The sequence below is a fragment of the Eleutherodactylus coqui genome, chromosome 1 (assembly GCF_035609145.1).
Source record: "Eleutherodactylus coqui strain aEleCoq1 chromosome 1, aEleCoq1.hap1, whole genome shotgun sequence".
NCBI lineage: Eukaryota > Metazoa > Chordata > Amphibia > Anura > Eleutherodactylidae > Eleutherodactylus > Eleutherodactylus coqui.
This window is the reverse complement of record NC_089837.1, coordinates 360,940,167-360,958,356: the sequence shown is the minus strand read 5'-3', so window position 1 is coordinate 360,958,356 and position 18,190 is coordinate 360,940,167. Positions and strand designations below refer to the sequence as shown.

The following is an 18,190-nucleotide window of genomic DNA, read 5'->3' as shown; positions in this document are numbered from 1 at the left end:
TGCTTCCTGAGCAGGAAATGAAAAATTGTATTGATAAAATCAAAGTGGCCTCACAGAGATATAGAAGTGAGGTGGAACATACCAAACGCAATAAGTGGGCAAGAGATGAACAAGATTACTTGTCTGGAGTGATATACAATTGGCAAAAAAGCCCTAATGCACAACAGGGCAGAACGCGTGCAAGAAGGAACCCCAGACAAAGAAGACCATGTTGGGGCAGATCCCAATTTGGGTGGTCATCCGCAGATTCAGAGTCTGCTGAGGAGGTGGGTCCATCTTTATCAACAGGAGAGCCTTTTTTAGGCCATCGACCCCCAAAAGGCATAAATACGACATTCCGAGCAAGAGAAGGAGAAGAGGCGGTAAGAAACACAACCGCTCCCGAAAAAGATCTAAGGAGAGTGCAAACTCGCTCGGGGACGAGAACAAGGAGATGACGGAGGTATCTATTGTCAACATTTCATATAAGACACTGACTGCATCACAGGATCGAGCTCTCTCTAGGGGGCTCTCTTTTGTTCCGGTTGTGGACATAGACTGGTTTAAGCTGGACATTGACATTAGACAGTTTTTGAGACGGTTCAGGTTGCGGACTCATTTTTCAGGTTCTGAAGGAGTTCAAACTCCTGTAAATATGGCATGTACAACAAATGAGGGATTTACATCGCAGAACATTGGATTGCGTAATCCCAGTAGGTTTCAACCTCCAGGGGTTGATCCAGCTGTGGATACTTATGCCAAATTGGTGAATCGTGACTTTGTCAATGTACGAGCTCGCCAATTTCGTCACAAAAGACATTCCAGTATGAGTAAGATTGACTGGCAGGCGATCACATCCCTCAGTAATGATGATACACTGACTATCCGTCTAGCTGACAAAGGTGGAGCCATAGTTATTATGGACTCGGATTATTATCACAATGAACTTGCATCTCAGCTAGCGGATACGTCAGTGTATGAACCATTGACATTGGATCCCACAAATCAGGCTTTAAGTGAACTAAAAGTGGTTCTTGACCAGGCCAGGAATGAAGGACTGATTGATCAACGCTTATTTGACTTCCTTTTTCCTACATTTCCAGTGATGGCTAAGATTTACACTCTACCCAAGATCCACAAAAATCTTGAATGCCCCCCGGGACGACCGATCGTGTCGGGGCGAGGCTCAGTATACAATAATGTGTCTCGGTTCTTGGACAGAGTGCTTCGCCAACACGCAACTGATGCGATGTCCTATATTAAGGATACTTCCGACTTCTTGAGTAAATTAAGTCTGGTTACTATTAATGAGGGTGCCATTTTGGCGTCCTTTGACGTATCCTCATTATACACTATCATCAAACATGAGAATGGTATCGCTGCAGTTGGTCATTATCTGTCTGATTCAAATCTGTCAACAGGGTGTGTGAACTTGGTACTGACCCTATTGATGTTGGTTCTTTCCAACAATTTTTTTGTTTATCGAGATCGGTTTTACCGACAAATACAAGGGACCCTGATGGGGTCCAATATGGCCCCATCCTACGCAAACATCTTTATGCGCCATATGGAGGAGACGCGTCTCTGTACCTCCCCATCCTGGGCCTTTGCCCAGGTATGGTGGAGGTACATCGACGACGTCTTCGTCATATGGAATGGGTCATTTGAACAGCTAGACACCTTCCACAGTGAACTGAATAACTTCTTGCCGGAATTGAAGTTTACGCTTTCAGCATCTCATACATCCATACAATTCCTTGATGTTTTAGTCATTAAACAAGGGGATTGCCTAAAAACAGATCTGGACACAAAGCCTACAGATCGGAACAATTTGTTGCACTACTCCAGTTGCCACCCGCCGGCCGTGATTAAGTCACTACCTTGGAGCCAGATGCTCAGGGTCCGGCGGGTGGTAACAGATGAGTATTTTGATGCACGCCTTGAGATGATGTATAAGAAATTTTCCTCCAGAGGCTATCCACATGATTTGCTGGTTGGACATATGGATAGAGTTCAACAGGTAGATCGTGCTTCCACCCTTGTTTCCTCCACAAAAATGGCCCTGACTACAAATCGCATACCGTTTGTGTCAACATATGGACCTTGCAGCAAGGAGATACGACATATTTTAAAGAAACATTGGTATGTTCTGGCCGGTTGTCACCCTGGCATTGCAGAATTTGCTGCTCCTCCGATAATGGCGTACAGACGTGCACGCAATTTGAAGGACCGCACTACATGCTCTTTGTCGGCGGGTTCTGTACAGAGAACCCTAGCTCCCATCAGAAACGGCAATTTTCTATGCCTGGGATGTGCAGCCTGCCATAATATGCTTAAGGGCGACGATTTTACACCCCCCCGATCGGGTAAACGTTTTGCTATTAGAGGCTGGTACAGCTGCTGGTCTTCTTTTGTTGTATATCTGATTAGCTGTCCGTGCGGCCTCCTGTATGTGGGGGAAACCATCACAGAGGTCCGCAAAAGGATAGCTAACCATAAAAGCAACATCGGAACAAAAAAACGCGAGTTACCTATCCCAAAACATTTTGACGATTTCAATCACTCTGTTAGCCAAATGCGCTTCAGAGTTATTGATTCAGTGGACAAGGATATAAGAGGTGGGGACAGGGAGCAGAGGTTAAAACTTCTTGAAGCAAAGTGGATTTTTACGCTCAATGCACTGGCCCCAAATGGCCTTAACCTTGATTACAATCCACTTCTCTATTTAATGTGATTGAGTGCGATATGTATGTTTCCATACTGAAGATTTACGCTTGGTTTCTAGATTCATATGTTGCTATTTGATCATTGATTTTAATTCTCTTTTCTTTCCTTTTAGATCCTTTTGGGTGGAATAGTGAAAGTGGACACCATATACATTTATGAAATTCTATATTTGACCTATTATTCTATGTATAATTGGTCTGAATAAAACGTATAAGCATTCAAAACTATTAATTGTTTTTGTGTCATATAGTAATGTTGTAATGCATTCAAGGCATGAGTGTTATAGAGAATGGACCATGCAATATATTGTAACATCAATATACTTCCTTATTGTGTACAGTGGCGATTGTTATACATGACTCTGCTGTACGTTTAGCAGGAGAAATTCCATACTATGGTTATAGATTAGATTAATAATAGGGCGTTAGGATTATTTAATGGGCCAGTTTTGTTGTTTTGTTTTTTTTGACACTGATTAAAATATGGTTATTTTTACCCTTGTATAGAATGTGCGCTGAAATGAGAGAGTTTTGTTGCGCTTTATTGGCTCAGTGTGAGCGGACTATAATTTTAGTACCGCTCCGGTTTCCATATCTAGCGGGATATTACGCTCAGTATGTTAGACGCTATACAGCAGGCCATACGAGAAGATTAATTCTCCGCACATGCGCAGACTCTACACATCAGCACTTAGCCGTAGTTTAACATTGTGTTAGAAGTGGGTTGTACTCTATATAGGAGGCTGTGTACCCTGTACGCTGTTTGCGTAGACCTACGCCTGTTGCGTTAAGGGGACGCAGTAGATCGTGCGAGAACATTGAATTCCCGCACATGCGCGGTTACAGTATATCGGGACTTAACGTAAATGAATACAGAGAAGGAATATCTCCATCAATGCGAGCCATTTAATGACGCTGCTGACATCATCAGTACGCGATACCCCCGTTATGGACTAGGATGGGCTGATTCAGTCTCTTGAGACTACAACATGTGGTATGGCACTCTTGTATATGCTTAATTATTTACTTATACCCTGCATGTGTATCTCCACACTAATCCACCCAATTGTTGAAGGTCTATTTTAATTGGTTAATTGTTTAATGATGCATTGCATTTGATTGATGAGGGTGGAGCTATGGTTGCTTTAAATGTTGGGAGTCTGTATATGGTAATTAGGACTTGACAAAGACCCGTGTAACTAGGGTTGAAATGTTGTCTGTGGGCACAATAAAGGTTTCTCTTTGATACTATTCCCTGGAGTGCTGCTCTTCTCCTTCTCGTTTGGCTCTAACATATCCATATGCAATAGTTAACTGATGGATCGGATACATGTCCATGATGAATATACCCGGGCTATGACTTTATCTTTGGTATATTTATAGAATATTGTTGTCTTTTTTTCCGCTTAGCTTCCTTTTAATATCCTGTGGACCATTGCCCATTGGTCTTTATTTCAGCTTACTGCCATATTTAAGTTCAGGAACTTCTACTTGTACTGTATTATAACACAATGGTTTGTATGTGCTTCCTTGGAATATCCAATACCTTTGTTTTATACACTGAAGTTTGTAATAGAGCACTTGGGCAGACCATTCCTGGATCCTCACATCCTGCACTCCTAGAATATGGAGCCTAAGTTACAGCCAGACACAGTCTAGCATGCCCTAAAACACTTTGCTGCCATAACACCTGAAAAGATCAGAAAGTCATGGAAACACCACAGAAACTGATAGGGAAAGGCAGGGGCAGCATGCATGGCTGCATCTGAGGCTCCCAGGTCCCACTATTAAGGCAAAATGGGGGCAAGGCTCTGGCATCACCCCCTAACAATTTACTTCAGACAAACCCTCATTAGCAAGGCACATGCGCTGGCACATCTTAGCTAAGCACCACACTACTGAGAACCAAGGACAATCACTGCCTGCGGGTGTCAGCGCTGCCTCTTCTGGGGGAATCATCCATGATGATTCCCCCAGCTGCACTAAACACCCTCTCTGACAAGACGCTAGCGGCAAGGCAGGCCAGCACCTCCAGGGCGTACAGCACAAGTTCGTGCCACATGTCCAGCTTTGACACCCAATAGTTGTATGTAGAAGAGGCATCACGGAGGACGGTGGTATGATCGGCTACGTACTCCCTCACCATCTTTTTATAGTGCTCCCTCCGACTCAGCCTTGACTGGGAAGTGGTGACACAGTCTTGCGGGGATCCATAAAGCTGGCAAAGGCCTTGGAGAGTGTTCCCCTGCCTGATCCCTGCTCCTTCCCTGCTACTTGGCCCTCTGAACTGCGTCTTCTGCCACTAACGCTGTCAGATGGGAACTTTAGCATAACTTTTTCCACCAGGGCCCTGTGGTATTGCATCACTCTCGTACCCCTTTCCTCTTCAGGAATAAGAGTGGAAAGGTTCTCCTTATACCGTGGGTTGAGAAGGGTGTACACTCAGTGCTCCGTGTTCGCCAGAATGCGTCTAACGCGAGGGTCACGAGAGAGGCAGCCTAACTAACATAAAGTCAGCCATGTGTGCCAGGGTCCCAGTACGCAACACATCGCTGTCTTCACTAGGAAGATGACTTTCGGGATGCTCCTCTACAGCCCATACATGCTGAACAGATGAGAGGCAAGCAGTGTGGCCAGCTGTCTCTTTTCCCTCCTCCTTCTCCTCCTCCTCCAAAACGCAAGATATAGACATGAGGGTGGTCTGGCTATCAAGCGACATACTGTCATCCCTCGTTTCCTGTTCCAACCGCAAAGCGTCTGCCTTTATGCTTAGCAGTAAACATCTCAGCAGGCAAAGCAGCGGGATGGTAACACTAATGATTGCAACATCGCCGCTCAACATCTGGGTAGACCCCTCAAAGTTTCCGAGGACCAGGCAGATATCTGCCATCCATCCCCACTCCTTAGTAAAGAATTGCGGAGGCTGATTACCACTCTGCCGCCCATATTGCAGCTGGTATTCCACTATTGCTCTACACTTTTCGTACTGCCTGGCCAACATGTGCAGCATAGAATGTTCCAGCATGTGGGCATGTCGCACAGCAGTCGGTGCTCTGGCATCTGAAACTAACGTTGCAGGGTCCTCAGAGTGGCAGTGTCCATGGTGGACTTGCGGAAATGTGCACAGACACGGCGCACCTTGCCGAGCAGTTCAGACAAGTGGGGGTAGTTTTTCAGAAACTGCTGAACCACCATATTGAAGTCGTGGGCCAGGCATGGCTCGTGTGTGAGGCTGCCGAGCTGCAGAGCTGCCACCAGGTTACGGCCATTGTCCCACACGACCATGCCCTGGTGGAGGCTCAGCGGCGAAAGCCAGAGGTCGGTCTGCTCTGTCAGATCCTGCAGAAGCTCGGGGGCCGTGTGCCTTTTGTCACCTAAGCTGATTAGTTTCAGCACGGCTTGCTGACGCTAGCCCACCGCTGTGCTGCCATGCCGCACGCTACTGACTGCTGGCGACGCACTCACACTTCTTAATTGAGAGGTAGAGGTGGCAGAGGAGGGGGAGGGTTTGGAGCAGGTGGCATAGAACGCCGCAGATACCAGCACTGAGGTAGGACCCGCTATTCTGGGTGTGGGTAGGAAGTGAGGTGTCCCAGGCTCTGACTCGGTCCCAGCCTTCACCAAGTTCACCCAATGTGCGGTCAGGGAGATATAGTGGCCCTGCCTGCCAGTACTTGTCCATGTGTCCATGGTTAAGTGCACCTTCCCAGTAACCGCGTTGGTGAGGGCACGATTTATGTTGCAGGAGACGTGCTGGTGTAGGGCTGGGACGGCACAATAGGAACAATAGTGGTAACTGGGGACCGAGTAGCGTGGGACCGCCGCAGCCATCATGTTTTTGAAAGCCTCCGTTTCCACAAGCCCGTACGGCAGCATCTCCAGGCTGATTAATTTAGCAATGTGCACGTTTAAAGCTTCTGCATACGGGTGGGTGGCGGCGTATTTGTGCTTTTGCTCCAATGCTTGTGTTAGCGACAACTGAACACTGCACTGAGAGACATTGCTGGATGGAGTGGAGGACGGCGGAGGTGAGGGTGTGGGTGCAGGCCGGAATGCGCTCGTGCCTGTGTCCTGGGAAGAGGATTGGATCTGTGTGGCAGGTTAGGACACAGGGGAAGAGGCAATGGTGTGACCCAGAGGCGGTGAATGGCCTTCGTCCCACCTTGTGGGGTGTTTGGCCATCATATGCCTGCGCATGCTGGTGGGGGTGAGGCTGGTAGTGGTGGCTCCCCGGCTGATCTTGGTGCGACACAGGTTGCACACCACAGTTTGTCGGTCGTCCGCACTCTCACTAAAAAACATCCACACGTTTGAACACCTAGCCCTGTGCACGGAGGCTTGCCGCGAGGGGGTGCTTTGGGAAACAGTTGGGGGATTCTTCGCTCTGGCCCTGCCTCTACCCCTGGTTACTCCACTGCCTCTTCCAACCTGTCCTGCTGCTGCAGTTGCCTCCCTCTCTGAAGCCCTGTCCTCAGTAGGCTTAGCAAGCCAGGTGGGGTCAGTTACCTCATCGTTGAACTGCTCTTCCTGCGAATCCTCTGTGCGCTCCTCCCTTGTACTTACTGCCCTTACTACTACCTAACTGACAGACAACTGTGTCTTATCATCCTCCTCCACATAAAGTTCTTGAGAGAGTTGCCGGAAGTCCCCAGCCTCAGCACCTGGACCTGGGAACTTTCCAAAGGTTGGGCATCGGTCACGACAAACTCCTCAGGTGAGAGAGGAACCGTTTTTTCCCACTCATGGCAGGGACCCAAGAACAGTTCCTGGGAGTCTGCCTGCTCAGAATATGTCATTTTCATGGAGTGAGGAGGCTGGGAGGAAGGAGGAGCAGCCAGAGGATTCAGAGTTGCAGTCCCTAGGCTGGGAGTAGTGGACTGTGTAGAAGACTGGGTGGTTGATACATTGCTGGACGTGTTTACTGCCATCCACGACAGGACTTGCTCGCACTGCTCTGTTTGTAATAAAGGTCTACCACGCGGACCCGTAAATTGTGATATGAAGCTGGGGAGCCCAGAAACTTGCCTCTCTCCTAATACCGCAGCAGCCGGCTGTGATTAACCTTGCCCAGGAACTCAGCCTGTGCCCACACCCTCACTTGGGCGTTCGCGTCCACGTCCTTGACCCTTACCCCTACTCCTCATTATGGCGGATTAAATAAATTACCTCACTGTACAGCACTGACAACTGTGGCTTAATTCAATGCACACACAGACTTGTACATAGCGAAGGCTCTATGCTGTGACCTTAAAAAATTAACCCGCTGTCTTCCGCTGATACCTAGGGGTAATTTACCACTGGCAGAGACTTGTAGATAATAAAGGGTGTATGGAGTGGGAGAAGACTCTAAAGCCTGTGGATAGTGCTGGTAACTGCGGCTATCTCAACCCCACCAAGAAAAGGGTATTGTGAGACGCTCTGCACAGCGGCAGAGCTAAAATACTTTGCAGTGGCCCGGGAAATATTACAGTACTGTTTAGCGGTAAGACCACTGTCGAATGCACTGCAGACACAGAACGGTATAACTGAAGTTGTTTGCAGTAGACTAGGAAATGTTAGAGTGCAGTTTCACGGTGAGAGCTGGTTGTACGGCACTGCAGGCTGAGAACACTATTACTGAAAGGTTAGGAAAAGGCCTAGATGCGTAATACAAAAATTGATGCACTACTGCTCCCAGCCAGCCACAACTATAATGCACACGGTGAGATGTAGCCCTAAGAAGGACCGTTGGGGTTCTTGCATGGAGGATCAGGACTGTATAACTTTCCCTATATAAGTAGCTGTGTCTCTACACTCTGCGTTATGCACTGCAGACACGGAACAGTATAACTGAAGTCGTTTGCAGTAGGCTAGGAAATGTTAGAGTGCAGTGTCACAGTGAGAGTTGGTTGTACGTTGGGGTTCTTGCACAGAAGATCAGGAGTCCTGTAAAACTTTCTCTATATAGGCATCTCTGTCCCTAAACTCTGCGTAATACACTGTAGACTAAGAACGCTATAGTTGAAATGCCCTGCACAGCCCGAGATGCTTAAAAAAAAAAAAATAGGTGCACTACTGCTCCCAGCCAGCCACAACAGTAATGCACACGCTGTGGACTAGCCCTAAGAAGGACCGTTGGGGTTCTTGATGACAGGATCCTACTCTCACACTGTCCCTATATCTGCAGCAGCACTATCCCTAACCTCTACCAGCATGTGTCTGAGGCGAGCCGCAGCCGGGACCAGTTTAAGTACTCGGCAGTCACCGGAACGGCCCAGCCACTCACTACTGTGGGTGGGGGGGGGGGAGGGCTGGCACGTCACAGCAGGAAGTGGTAATGACTTCTCTGCATGTCTATTGGCTAGAAAATGGCGCTAAACATGCGGGGAAGGAAATGCAATTGACTTGAGTACCGTGTGGTGTTCATCTCGAGTAATGAGCATCTCGAGTACCCTAATGCTCGAACGAGTGTGCTCGCTCATCTCTAGATATAATAATAGAAATACCAGTTTTATGAAGTCTGTTCAAATACTATGAGGAGCACATGGAAATATGGAGAGTCTGGTATCAGACAAAGCTCCTTGGTCTGACAATTTTGGAATGTGTGTGTCCTCAGTTTTAAAGGCATGTCTAAACTGCACCCCACGCCCAACCTCCCCTAATGACATCAAGGAGAGGCCTGCTGGGTGAATGTACAAATTTTAGTTACTAATTTCTCCTTTGATCGATAGCAGTATTTCATTTTAGAGATGTATAGTCTCCCATTTGTGAATTGTGTGAGGAGGAGAGAGACAATGATGAAGATGTTGATCAATAGAACTTCGTAATTTTGTCATGGAGATACAAGAGCTATAGCCATGCTAATTGCCACATCCTCAAAGTAAGGGTGGACACCCACTGGCGTTTTTTTCTCCACTGTGCTGCAAGACTAAAGTTAAAGTCTTGCATCGCAGTGCGAGAAAAAAGCTAGCATCACGCCGGGATATCGGCATGACGCCGGCATATCGCCAGTCTTTTCAATGGGGCCAGCGGCAGCAGCGCTAGCCCCATTGAAAAGAGAAGCAGAATGCCGTGACTTCTGCCACAGCTGTGAGAGCTGTGAAAGCTGTGGCACCTGCAAAAGATAGGACATCCGTGCGCTGGGAAGGTTCGTGCTGCACGTAAAGATTTCCGGCGGGGAGTCCCCTTATCACTGTCACTGTCACAGTGTTCAGTGATGAGGGGAATGCCCGTGGGGACTGCTGTGGCAGAGGATCACAATTTTCTCCCATTGTTTCCCATTGCTTTGAATGGGATTCAGGCAAGCCCCACAGTAATTTTCAGGAAACGGCTTGAAATATAAGCCCTTCCCTGAAAATTATCCCTACCTGCTGTAAAAAATAAAAAAAATATATACATCACCTCTCTGCCACTGTAGGGGCTCCGGCCTATCTTCTCGCTGGCTCACCAGCACTGTTCTGAAGCACTTTCTGCTGGCCGGGAATTTAAAAATCCCTGCCTCCTGAAAGTGCTGGGTCTGATTGGCTGAGCGCTTAGCCAATCACAGGCAGTGCTCAGCCATTCATTGAATGACAGCTGAGTAATACCTGTGATTGGCCACAGTGCTCAGCCAATCAGAGGCAGCGCTCAGCCATTCATTGAATTCAACTGAAAAACATCAATTAATCTTTACCTCCTCCAGGAACTATAATAATAATCTTTATTTGTATAGCGCCAACATATTCCGCAGCGCTTACATAGACAGGGGGAATACAGAAAGACAAAAGTACAAAAAATTACAGAACCACGGTTACAATCGTAATCAGTTGGTGGAAACAATAGGGGTGAGGGTCCTGCTCCAACGAGCTTACATACTACAGATAATGGGGTGATACAGAAGGTAAAGGGGCTGGAGATCTGCACGGTATGGGGAGGTGGAGAGTGAGGGATTCTATACACAAACAATGGTCAGATGTTTGGCCGTGTGACGGCAGAAACAGTGTGACTGCAGGAGCGGTTTATGATGGCTAGCAGGGATTGCAGTCAATAGGTCAGGGAGCATGTTATCAGGTGGCATACAGAGGAGTCGGTTTAGGGTATGCGGTATGCCTCCCTGAAACTACATCTCTTTCAAAGATGAACAATTTGTAACCAAAACAATTTTCCAAGATTGGAGCAAGAGTGTGAAATGCAAAATGTCTTTCATTGGATTAATAGGTTGAAGAACTTTCAAAAGACAGATAAGCATCATATTCTTTCCCATCTGAGTGAAGAAAAAAATACATATTATCATCTGCACAGAACATTGATAATATGTATCTCAATAGTGACTAGCTAAATGTCTTTACATGGCTATGGTAATGGCTAGCAGTGGCTCAAAGCAACCATAGTTGTTGTTCTATGGTCTGATTCTGGTGTTCATGTTCAACACTCGATGTCTGATCTCCCCCTTCCTATTACATATGTCTGTCTTGGCTCCACATTTTTTTCCACACTCCTGTCTGGTCTTATTCCTGTCCTCTCATCACTGCTGCATCTGGCTGCCCACTGGATTATTCTGGGGACTGTAGCCTGTGAACCTCTTCTGGGGCCACACAGAGGGAACTCCATTACCTTGTGGAACCACACAGAGGGGACACCAGTGCTTTGTGGGGTCATAGAACACACACTAGTCTAGTACTATGGTGAAGCCACAGAGGAGAGACTAGTATTATGGGGGTTACTGAGAGGTTCATCTAGGCCCAGATAAAGAGCAAAACCAAAAATGCGCATCACTAATTAGAGAAGACACTACTTGTGATCACTAGAGGCAACTGTACTGTAATCACTATGTAGAACTGCTATCTGACTATGACATAATGACTGCACTATATAGAAGTATTCTAGAGCTGAGTCGCTGTTTCTAAACCCACTGTGTTGTAGATATGCTGAGTCTAATATAATTTTTTTATGGGGTGCTCCGAATTCTACGTTTTGCTATGTAGCCCCATGGTTGCTATGTACGCCCCTGACTTACATTACAGAATGAAGTTAATATAATATACAAGGATCTATGTTGAAGCCCTCATTTTGAAGAACTGCCTTACATATCCCTGTCTGCCTGTGACATCAAGTTAAATCAGAATCATCGGTTAGCTCTGCTTTCCCAACTATATTGAGAATTTAATTTTTTTGTAATCGGGCTGAATAAAATTTCCAGTGTCAACAGTTATCATCTAGCATCTCTAGAGTCTGAATTGTATAATAGACCTAAAGTACATATCATCTTCTTAGAAATCTATAACGATGACCTAGAAGATAAGAGGATTTTTTACTCACCGTAAAATTTCTTTCTCGTGTTGTCATTGGGGGACACAGTAAAGACCATGGGATATACAGTAGCTACTGCCACTAGGAGGAGACACTAAGCACAAAAAGTATTAGCTCCGCCCTCTGGCTATATGCCTCCTGCCGACACCAGGCTAATTAGTTTGTCATGCCAGCAGTAGGAGTAGACATGCAGGAACAGCGAGACACCAATAGTTAGTAATATGACACACCAACAAATCATAACTGTAATGAAAAACACTGCACCATTTGCATCCTACAGAATCTGGAGTCCAACTAGGACCACCAACTGTGTCATATAAAAGAAAGAGGGGTGGGTGCTGTTTCCCCCAATGAGGAGACGAGAAAGAGATTTTACGGTGAGTAAAAAATCCTCTTTTCTCCCTTGTGTCATTGGGGTACACAGCAAAGACCGTGGGACATCCCACAGCCATCCCCGAGGGTGAGGTACAAAATAAATCAAAAACACATGCGGTCAGTTTACAGCCGTCTGTAAAACTTTTCGACCCAGCGAAGCGTCGGCTGATTCAAACGTATGCATTTGATAGAACTTTTAAAAAGTGTGTAGGGATGCCCAGGTAGCCGCCTTACACACCTGTGACACTGTGGCACCATGACTGACCGCCCATGAAGCCCCCACCGCTCTGGCAGAGTGTGCTGTCACCTGAAATGGCGGTGTCTCACCTTTAACCCGATAGGCCTCCACCACCGCCGAACGAATCCAACCGGCAATCGTCACTTTTGATGCCGCAAGACCATGTCTCGGACCGTCCGGTATCACAAACAAAGAATCCGAACGCCGAAAGGACGTGGTCTGGTCCAAATACGTCCTCAGGGCACGGACTAGGTCTAAGGTATGCAGAGCCCATCCCCTAGGATGAACGGCCTTCGGGCAGAAAGATGGTGGACAATGTCCTTATTAATGTGAAAGTTCAACACCACCTTTGGAAGAAAAGACCACACCGGCCGCAATACCACCTTATCCTGGTGAAAAAACGTAAAGGGTGGTTTTGCTGACAGTGCCGCAATCTCAAAATCCCCAACAGAGGGAGGTAACTGCCACCAGGAAGGCGACCTTCCAGGATAGTAACCGCCACGGTATCTCCGCTAACGGTTCAAACAGATGGGTCTGCAGGTCATCCAGAACCAGGTTTAGGTCCCAGGGTGGCACCGGTGACCAAAATGGAGGTGCAGTATGAGCGACTCCCTGTAAGAAAGTGCGCACCGCCAATATAGAAGCAAACGGTCGCTGAAACAGAATTGGCCGATATCTGTCCCTTAAGGGAGCTGAGGCTCAGCCCCATGTCCAACACGTCCTGGAGAAAAGACAGGAGGCGGGCCAATGAGAAACGCATTGGATGTACCCCCTTCTGTTCGCACCAATGAAAGAACGCTTTTCACACCCGATGATATACTCTTAATGAAGACGGCTTCCTAGCCTTAATCATTGTCTGGATAACCGGGTCTGAGAAACCTCGTGCTCTCAGTACCGCGGTTTCAACCGCCACGCTATTAAACATAGTGTAGACAAATTCGGGTGGTAGAGGAGACCCTGAGAGGGGAGATATTTTCGCAGTGGGAGCCGCCAGGGAGTATCTGCCAAGAGGTCTATGATCTCCGCGTACCATGTTCTTCGTGGCCAGTCTGGGGCTATGAGAATCACTGGTAGCCCTTCCTTCCTGATTCTCCTGAGCAACCGGGGAATAAGAGGTATTGGTGGGAATGCATAGGGGTAACGAAACCCCATCCATGGAGCTGTTAGTGCATCTGCTGCTAGCGCTCTGGGGTCCCTTGACCTGGCCAGATAGGTTGGAAGTTTCTGGTTGAAGCGAGACGCCATCAGATCGACGTCTGGCCGACCCCATCTTTGACACACGTCCTCCAAAACTTTGGGATGCAGCTCCCACTCCCCTTGGTCGACCTTCTTCCTGCTGAGGAAGTTGGCCACCCAATTTTCGACCCCCGGAATGAAGACTGCTGATATCGCCGGAAGATGATCCTCGGCCCATGCCAGAATTCTTTCTACTCCCTTCATGACCCCCCTGCTGCGGGGCCCGCCTTGATGGTTTATATATGCCACAGCGGTCACATTGTCCGACTGGATTCGCACCGGAGTTCCCTCCAGCCGAAGTGCAAAGTGCTGCAAGGCCCAGAATACCACCCACAACTCCAACACATTTATAGGGAGACCAGTCTCCTGCCTGGACCAGGTCCTCTGTGCCACTAGATCCCCCAGCGTGCATCCCCAGCCTGTCATGCTGGCATCTGTAGCCAGCACCTGCCACTGCAGGGGAAGGAACGACCTGCTGAATGTGTGGCGAGTTCATCCACCACCGGAGTGACTGCTGTACCCCTAGTGGAATCCTTATCCTCTGATCGAGGGATCTCGCCAATTTGTGCCACCTTGACAGTATCGTCCACTGCAAGGGGCGGGAGTGGAATTGGGCAAATGGAATCGCCTCGAAAGACGCAACCATTAGACCCAAGACCTTCATTGCGCACTGGATCGATACCGTGATAGAAGGGATAGTACCTGACTCTGAAGCAGCTGGCGTTTTGCCTCTGGGAGAGTCACTCGACCCTGCACTGTGTCGAAGCACATACCCAGGTACACCATGCACTGCGCTGGCACGAGTGACGACTTCTGGTAATTGATCAGCCAACCGAGCCTGGTTAGAGTGTCCAAGGTGATCTGCAGGCTCTCCAGGTTGTCTCGCCGGGTCGGGGCCTTTACCAGGATGTCGTCCAGATACGGCATGGCAACAACCCTTCTGGAATGCAAGATTGCCATTACTGCCGCTAGGACCCTTGTAAATACCCTGGGAGCAGTTGCCAGCCCTAATGGTAATGCCGCAAACTGAAAGTGCTTCTCCTGTACCATAAACCGGAGGACGCACTGGTGCGCCAGACGAATGGATATATAAATATGCATCCCGGATATCTATTGAGGAGGGGAACTCCCGTTTCGAAGGACACGATGACCGCTCGTACTGATTCCATGCGGAAATGACGTACCGCCACAAACTTGTTTACGTACCGCCACAAACTTTGCGAGCTCTTCTTCCCCGTAGTCTCTGGAATGAGCTCGTCTAGCTTGGTGCCGAAAAGGCGGGATGCTACAAAGGGCATACTGATCAGTGATCCCTTGGAGGAAGCATCCACATGACATGACCTCAACCACAGGCTCTGGCGAGTCGCCACAGATGTTGCGGAGGCACGAGCTACCAGCTTGGCTGCATCCATAGAGGCTTCACAGAGAAACATGCCTGCTTGTTCAATCTGCTGCGCCATATCTTGCCCAATCAGTAACAGCCTTACTGACCCAGGAAGAGGCAAACACAGGTGGGGCCGACTATTGGTGGGGCCGAACACTTTTCCACCAACTCCTGCGAAAAGCGGTACTTCCTGTCTAAACTACCTAACTTGGAAAAGCGTTTATCAGGCGCCTTCCATTCCTTAGACAGAACTTTATCAAAGTCTTCATGGGCCGGAAACGTTTTCGGGGAACGTCTGGGCTGCCTAAAAGAAAAAGACATCTGAGATGCTTGTGGCTCCTGCTCAGTGAGCTGAAACGTATCACGCACTGCTACCACTAAGCTCTCCAACATTGCCGAAAATCTAGGAACCTGATCCTCCTCTATGACAGAGTCAGAGGAAGATTCTGACCACTCCTCCTCTGAACAGTCCTCTTCTTCCGACGACCGCCGCGACCTCATACCTGAGGAACGCAAAAGCGATGAGGAGGATGGTGACTGGGAGGGCCTACCCCGTTTCCGTCGATGGCCGCGCTGTGAGCCATCCCTATTTTTCTCACGTGAACTGGAGGTGTCCCGTGCCAGCTTATCTAAAATTGCACCAGACGCCTGGGTGAGGTCAGACACCGCAAGGGACAAGGAGCAGGCCCACTCCGGCTCAACTATAAGTGTGGGCTGAACGGGGGGGGGGGGAGTGCCTTGTATTGTCACCTGTTTAGCAGGGGAATAATCCTTACAAAAAGGCTCAGCCTGTCTGCATGTTAACTTTAGATTACAGCATGAGCAAGCAAAGTGCATTACTCTTGCTGTTCGTGGTCCAGCCTCCAGAACTCTGGGGTCGGACATGGTGCTGGAATTTCAACCGGGCAAACCGCAAACTATCCACTACCTTGCCAACCGCCGGCAGGAGGAATAAGCAGCGAGAGGGGGGAGCTAGCTGCCAAGCAGAGCTTACCCTAGGTCCTTGACGAGGTCTGAGGAGCCGCAGAGCCGAGAGCCTGAAGAGATTCCTGAAGACGTGTCTGCACTGCATAAGAGCCAGAAAAACAGCAAGGATAGGAAGAGCAGGGCGGTTTAAATCCGGGCGCGCTGTCTCCTGATAGGCTGGCCATTCTATGAGGTCACCTCTCCTTCTCACAGCATGAGGGAGGGGGGGGGGGGAACGGCGCACATCACTGCCTTAGCCACGCCCCCTCCACAGCGTCCACAGAAGAGTAGCTGTGCTGCCGCGCCTGCCGCCCAGAGGACATGCCCCCACACACCCATGTCACCGGGGGCGTGACCGCTTGTTGGAGCCACGCCTCCTGCCTTCCGGACGGATAGAGCGATTGGGGCGCCGCCCACTGCTGCGCCTGCTCGGCTGCGCTGGGGTCCCTGCTGCTGAGCCCCTGCCATCAGCACCGGGTGTGCCACCAATGGGGATCCCGAAAGTGGCCCTGTCGCTGCCGCCGCTGAGCTGCCACGTCTCCCCGTGGTCACAGGAATGCGTCAGAGTGCAAGCCACTCCCACTTCCGGGGGATTGTGCCCTGGACGCCCGACCATGCCGCCCAATACCACCGCCAGGTAAGCCGTGCCTCACTCCCCCCCCCCCCCCCCCGAGGGGAGCGGAGGGAGATACTAGCCCCGGGCTCCCCAGCTCCTGTATCTTCCCAGGAAGAGAACCCCTTACCGGGCATCCCCCCAACTGTCCAGCACTACCCATGCTGGGACCTCACGGCGTTTAGGGTGCGCCTGTGCATAGCGACCACTTCGCGCAAAAAGCTATGGCGACCGCCGCTGCCGCGCAACTGCGAGACACGGGGGAGAAAACAAGGGAGGAAAAAAAAAGGGAGAAGTCACCAGCGCATACTCACCTCCTGCGCCTGCTTTGATAAAAATAGCAGCATCCAGCTCCAGCAGCCTACCCCTATGACATCGCCTACCTCATGGGTAGGGGATGCGAACACTTGGCACCAGAATAGGGGGCTTTTTGCTGGCGGGTCACATGCAGATATACAGATCCAGATGTGCCACCTTTTCTTCTGAGGCGGGCCAGGCAGTAACAATCTGGACAGTACCGGGTTGGTCGCCCTCCTCTATCATTTGGGTTTGATAGGGAGAGACCTGCCTCGCCGTTTAGCCCTGGCCCTTTCTTCCGCCCTAACGGGCGTGACCGTCCTCTTATGAGACACTAAGCTAAAAACTAATTAACCTGGTGTCGGCAGGAGGGATATAGCCAGAGGGCGGAGCTAACAATTTCTGTATTTAGTGTCGCCTCCTAGTGGCAGTAGCTATATCCCATGGACCTTGCTGTGTACCCCAATGACACGAGAGAGAAAGTATGGTTAAACTGCAGTAAACCTGAATTTTCAGGTTTTAAGTAGAGTTTTTAAGACCAATTTCATATTTATAAAGCTTGTTGTTACACGGCAATCATATTAGCATTGACCATGTAGGGTTTAAGTTTCTCCTTTATGTTATAATTTTGTAAACTTTCATCTTTTTTAAACTAAAAAGTGAATTCCTTATTACACCCCTAATATCCAATGATAAAAAAAATAGTAACAGTAGTTATATGTCTTATGTACAGTACATACAGTGTATACAACATATGAGATGTTTCTAAGGATGCCTGTCCACGGGCATTGCGGAATCCTGCGGCGGATCTCCGCCGCTTGGAAGTAGGAGCCGACAGACAGATCTCCACCGGTCAGCCTATCTGACAGATAGGCTAACCGCGGAGGACCGCGAAGAATCTTTCACTGCGTTATCCAGCCGCGGGGAATGCAATTCAAACTCGCCCATGGACAGGCAGCCTTAGTGATATCTTTATTTTTGTGATGGGGTAAAAGAATCTATGTGGTCCACTGATCACAATTTGGATCTAGTGTATGAAGGTTCCCACACAGTGTCATGACTTCTATTATAAACAGAAACTTTGAAGCTAATGTGAACTTAAGCTTTAG

The 18,190-nt window shown here is 48.8% G+C and overlaps 1 pseudogene; it reads right to left on the bottom strand.

Annotated features, from left to right (window-relative positions):
* The window catches only part of LOC136577853 (interleukin-18 receptor 1-like), a 106,137-nt pseudogene that overhangs the window by 8,851 nt on the left and 79,096 nt on the right, over positions 1-18,190 (bottom strand).